The sequence below is a fragment of the Anticarsia gemmatalis genome, chromosome 14 (assembly GCF_050436995.1).
Source record: "Anticarsia gemmatalis isolate Benzon Research Colony breed Stoneville strain chromosome 14, ilAntGemm2 primary, whole genome shotgun sequence".
Classification (NCBI taxonomy): Eukaryota; Metazoa; Arthropoda; class Insecta; order Lepidoptera; family Erebidae; genus Anticarsia; species Anticarsia gemmatalis.
This window is the reverse complement of record NC_134758.1, coordinates 7,221,432-7,227,280: the sequence shown is the minus strand read 5'-3', so window position 1 is coordinate 7,227,280 and position 5,849 is coordinate 7,221,432.

The window sequence follows — 5,849 nt, the reverse complement described above, 5'->3', positions numbered from 1 at the left end:
GGGCGCCGCTCCCGAGAGCGTACGACCGCGCCCGAACACTATTTCGGGAGCGACGCTCCGCGCCGCTGCCGCCGCCCGCCCGCCGCACGCTGCCAATTTTACGCGAAATTGCGGGCGGGCGGTGATGCGATATGTACCACGCCGTGGCCACCTGCATCTGCGCCACCGGTGCGCTGCTCAATAACATTCTGTAGGGATTTGCCTTTTTCATTGAGAGGGTTTTTTTGCGAGGTCGGTGGTGAGGGCGCGGACCCAGAGCCGCCGCCGCTGCCGCCACCGCTGCCGCCGCCGCCGCCGCTCGACACGTGCGCCACGTCTACTCAAAATAGTCGGCGGCGAACGTGCTGCTGGCCCGTGTCAATAGATACAATGTCGCAGCTATTGGCAAGGAAACAGAGACTCGCACTATCTCACTGTCTCGCGCTCTCTGTGTTGTGAATTCTTATGCACGGTTTATATTTAGACGTAAAATTATTTCTGATATAGATAGGTGTTTGACATTACGTTGAACTCTCATACGTCGGGAAGCTCCACCTGTATAAATATTCTGTGCCACAGGAGCGTAATATATGAAACGTTAGTTAACAAATCTTCTATGTAAATATTACACAAGGGACCACATCTCACGTCAAACTGCTGTCATTAGAGTGAAGTTGCTCAAGTTTTCGTGTTTTAATCAAATCTGCATGAGTTTATGTTTCTAAAATACGTATATTCCAAACAATTAAGATATTCCATAGAATAATATTCATGAAGGATACATTTTCTATTTGCTGATAAAAATAATCCTATAAAAATTGGATTAGTTATATTACCAGATTCATATTAAAACATGAATATTATGAACCTTCCGCTTTTTTGTGAATACCAATTCTGAAAAAAATCTCCACTATTTTTTATTTGCAATAGAGTTATATTATCATTTAGAGGACTTCAAATACATTTCTTGCTCATAAAAAGAAAAATAAGAGCAACATTGGTCTATGTTGGTCATATTTTTTAAAGGATTTTCTTTTGAATTGTTTACGCATTTCAGTTTCAGTAAGTGTCCCAATGTTGACATACACAAACAATAGGTACACGATTGGCGAGTTTCATCAACAGTTCTTTAGATAAAATACTTACATTCTGCGGTGGCTGGCTGAGCACTCTCGAAAGCCATATATTATTATGTACTTATACTGCTAACGAGTCTTGAGAGTAATGAACATAATAATATTGGTTGTACTAAACAATATACAACTTCCTTTTACAGTCGTCAATAATTTTCTTTTTTAGGTAGCAGCATTAAGTGCGATGAAAGATTTTTTAAAGATTATGTTTGAAAAATTTTTTTTTTATTTATGGCTGATATAATTAAAAGTTATGGCCAGTCTAAGGATTTGGCATGCAATCGATTAATAATACATTTACATTAGAACCTTTGTTACGAATTTAATGGTAATCGAAAAAAATAGTGCCTTATAACACTTTTTTATATCGTTTTTTTAAATAAATTCGGAATTTGGACACAATGAAGAAATAAACCTTTGTATATTACAAAGTATCAATAGCCGTTGTAAAATAGGAAAATCTGGAACAGCGCCTCTAGCGTCAGTTAGCAGAACTATTTCTTCAAGTAATCCGTAGTATTTTTGCAATAGAGCATTTAGAGAGTAATTCTTTCTTTCTATTTTTTACAATAAAAAGACATTATGTTTTTGTAATACCTTTTAAAATAAAAGGTCTGGCAAAGGTTAGTTGGTCAGAGAATTAATCAAAAATGTTAAGTATCCTAACTAAAAAACTCTTACTGCGCACCTACTATCCAATTATTTCAGTGAAAACTAACAAAATTTTCGTTATCTAATACTGTAATTGAGTTTAACTAATTAAAATTCTTATTGTTCTGATACAAAGCTTATAAACTAAAAGGCTAAAGTTTGAATTACTACGAAGTACCGAATACAAAATGTTTCTTGTTTGAAATCTAAATTCTGTTCGTTTATTATAGTTACAAAATGTAGACTTTTGGTACAATGCCTTTTGTTAGTCATTTATTAACACAATTTTAGTTTTAGCGACCACCTACACTGAAATGATGAATGTATAATAGTAGTCTCTCTTTTGCTCATTTAAAGTTATCAAACAGGTTTAATGTAGTATTATTATTGCGATGAATAGTTTGGTTATCGGTGTAGGGAAACTTTTCATGTTGATAATATATTAAAAAAGATTAGTCTTGAAAGTCCAAAGTATTAACAAAACTTGTGAAATGTACTTCAACAATTTAGACGTAAAAACCTCTCTCTTACAAACTCAGATTATTCCTGGGTAAGATAAAATGTTATAATGGAATTCATAATACCAGAAACCTTTTAAAATATATGTATCGAAAGCAAAACAAAGGAAAACTCTTCACTATCACATACTTTCACGAGTTGTCTAACTAAAGAATGCTTTTGTAAAAAAAATATGTAAAGAATAAAATGTTTTCGATGTCCTTAATCCCTAGTAAGTGTACCAAAGGATAGGTATTACAACCTTCACCCTTTCTAAAAATAAAAATATCGATTAGTACATCTATGATGAAGCTAACTCAGGCTTTTGCCTATACATTAAATTGTGATCGCCAGAGTAATTTCTTTATTTTCTGTTTCTGCTTTGTTGTAAATAGGTAGTCATATAAACAGTGAATTAATTATTGTGTGACTGATTAATTAGGGAATATTCTCCATAAATAGCCAGTTGCGCTCATCGGTCGGTAAACGATCTGTGTTTTAAGCAACCCTTGGCGCGGTTATTCCATAGATGGGTGACCGCATAGTGGTCTTTGAACTGTGCATCTCTGTGCTTCGGAGGACTCAAAAGTCGGTCCTGGTTGTTACTCGATAGTCGTTAAGCCACGTCAAAGGCCGTTCGGGCGGCTGAAACAACTTTGACACTAGGTTTACCACTAACTATAGGTACGATTAAAAAAACCTTCAAGTACTGTATTTATGAAGAAAGTAATAAAAAAGTTTTTAACAAAATAATTTAAGCATAGTTTGATGTTTATATGTTACAACAAATATAAAATCTTATTAATAACAATGTGTAACATCTATTTCCCAAACAAGATATAACTGTATCACGGCGGGAGTCTTCTATCGAACTAAAAGGGGAGGCGACGCCGGTGAGCACAGCTTGTTATGATTGAGAGTTTCATGTTGTTTTCATGAATTATTTTCAGTTGCTCTAGGACTAGTGATTTTTTATTAAGTAATTTATAAATCTGCGTCTGTGAAGCAGTACTAGTCGATAAAGATTCGCATAGAGGTTTTTTTCAGTAAATAGTTTTTTAGTTCGTCTGATGCATTGATTGCTTGGGATTCAATAACCGGGAAGGAAGTTCAGATGATAATCCTTGACGCACTCTTTAAAACAACGAAGTTTTGATACGTAAGGTATATTCATTAAAGGTTAAGTACATCAACAAAAAGACGAATGCATGACCCACATGCATTCGTCATTTTGTAAATTTTACCGATTAGTCCAGTCATTATAGTAAGTTCACCTCGGAATTCGAGATACCCAGCTGTAAGTCTGTAAATACTTGTATATTGACACCCTAAAAGTTGTCTCAAAACCTACATATGGTAGGGTGTACGCAACTATAAAATTTCAAGGTCCAAAGTCCCAAAAACCGGTTTTTTGAGCTTTTTTTGTAAATATCTCATTTCCTATGGAATTTTTGCATTCGTATTCATTACCGATATTGTACAGTATAAAATTCTCTACAAATTTTGTTTGAATTTTTATTTTTACGGTGAACCGTTTTCGAGATAGAGGGCGGAGAGCGCGCGGTCACAGGATCATTTCAAGTCAACCGGTGCCTCCGGTCGAAGATGCGCCATATATAGTTGATGAACTATCGATAAATCAATGATTATAATAATAAATAAATTTAACCCATTACTGTCCCACTGCTGAGCAAGGGTCTTCTCCCGTAATGAGGGAGGGGTTAGGCCTTGAGTCCACCACGCTGGCCAAGTGCCGGTTGGGGACTTTGCATGCCCTCAATAAATGTATTTAACAAATTTTATTCATGCAAGGTTTCCTCACGATGTTTTCCTTCACCGTTGGAGCATGTGACAATTATTTCTAATACACACATAACTTCGAAAAGTCATTGGTGTCATCATTTTCTTCAAAATTATATTTAATCTATATCTTTTCAATAATACTGATTTATTTGTTTTTTTTTCATCATGTAATAAGTTATTAATATTAATTAGGTTAAAATTCAAATATAGTGCCTATATTTTCATGAAAAATTCTGCAATTACATGGGCAGGTAAGTGTTGATAAGTTAATTAATACTGAATAAAAAGTGGATAGGTTATGAAAAAAATGATAAAAAATAATGTAATAGTTAATAGAAATTGACAAATATTTATTAATCATTGATTTATCGATAGTTCATCAACTATAATATATATGGCGCATCTTCGACCGGAGGCACCGGTTGACTTGAAATGATCCTGTGACCGCGCGCTCTCCCCCCTCTATCTCGAAAACGGTTCACCGTAAAAAAAATCATTCAAACAAAATTTGTAGAGAATTTTATACTGTACAATATTGGTTATGAATACGAATGCAAAAATTCCATAGGAAATGAGATATTTACAAAAAAGCTCAAAAAACCGGTTTTTGGGACTTTGGACCTTGAAATTTTATAGTTGCGTACACCCTACCATATGTAGGTTTTGAGACAACTTTTAGGGTGTCAATATACAAGTATTTACAGACTTACAGCTGGGTATCTCGAATTCCGAGATTCTTACCTAATTTAAGCTTAATTGACTGCACTACGATATGAAAAAGTCAACTATTCGTATCTGGATGAGAAGATAAGAAAAAATATGAGGTTTCAGGCTAAGGGATTTTTTAGGTGCAGTTCAGGTAAATTATTTTATCTTACTGGAAAATATAGTTAGTATAGTCCGACAACTTAATTATTTTATTACTATAGACAGACTGGGTGTACTTTGGAATGCCTCTGAGCAGTACCTACTCGTGATCCGTACTACTACTATCACAGTGCCTTAAGTTTGATTCTCAGGTTGGGCAAAGAAGTACTCGGTTTCTTATATTTCAATAAGATAAGCTTCTGTCGCAAGGTCGGTAGTATTTCCGACTGATGATCACGAGGTCCTGGGTACATTTCGCTGATATGTAGAATTTGTTAAGTGAGGGTCGGTATAGTTAGGCAGTGTAGATTCAGAAGCTTAGTTCTACACGAGATCTGATTTTTTTTTACGAGCAAACCTTATGTGGTCGTCTTGGCAACATTTTCATGAAGTGTTTTCGGTGGGATGTAGATTCTAGGATTTTTTTTTTATTATTAGATCCTAATATTAGCCCTTAGTTTGGTAAAGTGCCCGATATATGGCAGCTCCCTTTTACACATGGGGTGATACTGGCCACGTGTTAAATAGGCCAAACATTACATAATGCGGAATGCGTTAGCTGCATCTTCACCTCTGTAAAAACCTTCAGTTTTAACGGGCGTAATGTTATAAACAAAATATAATGAGAGAAATAGGTGAACTTACTTTTAATCAATAACCGATCAGTGAAAAATACAAATATTTGACATACGTATGTAAATTCCTGTATCTATTTTTACATAAATGCATAAATATAGTGATAGCACTAAGTTATACATGAATAATGAATATGTTAAAACTAAAAATAGCGTTTTCATGTTTTAAAACTATTAACATAATGTTATTTACGAGTTCCAAATACTCTTTGTCTTTAAAATAGTTTGAACATTATTCACTCACTTTCAGGAGTGCTCTGTCTCCCGGTTATATCAGGGTATC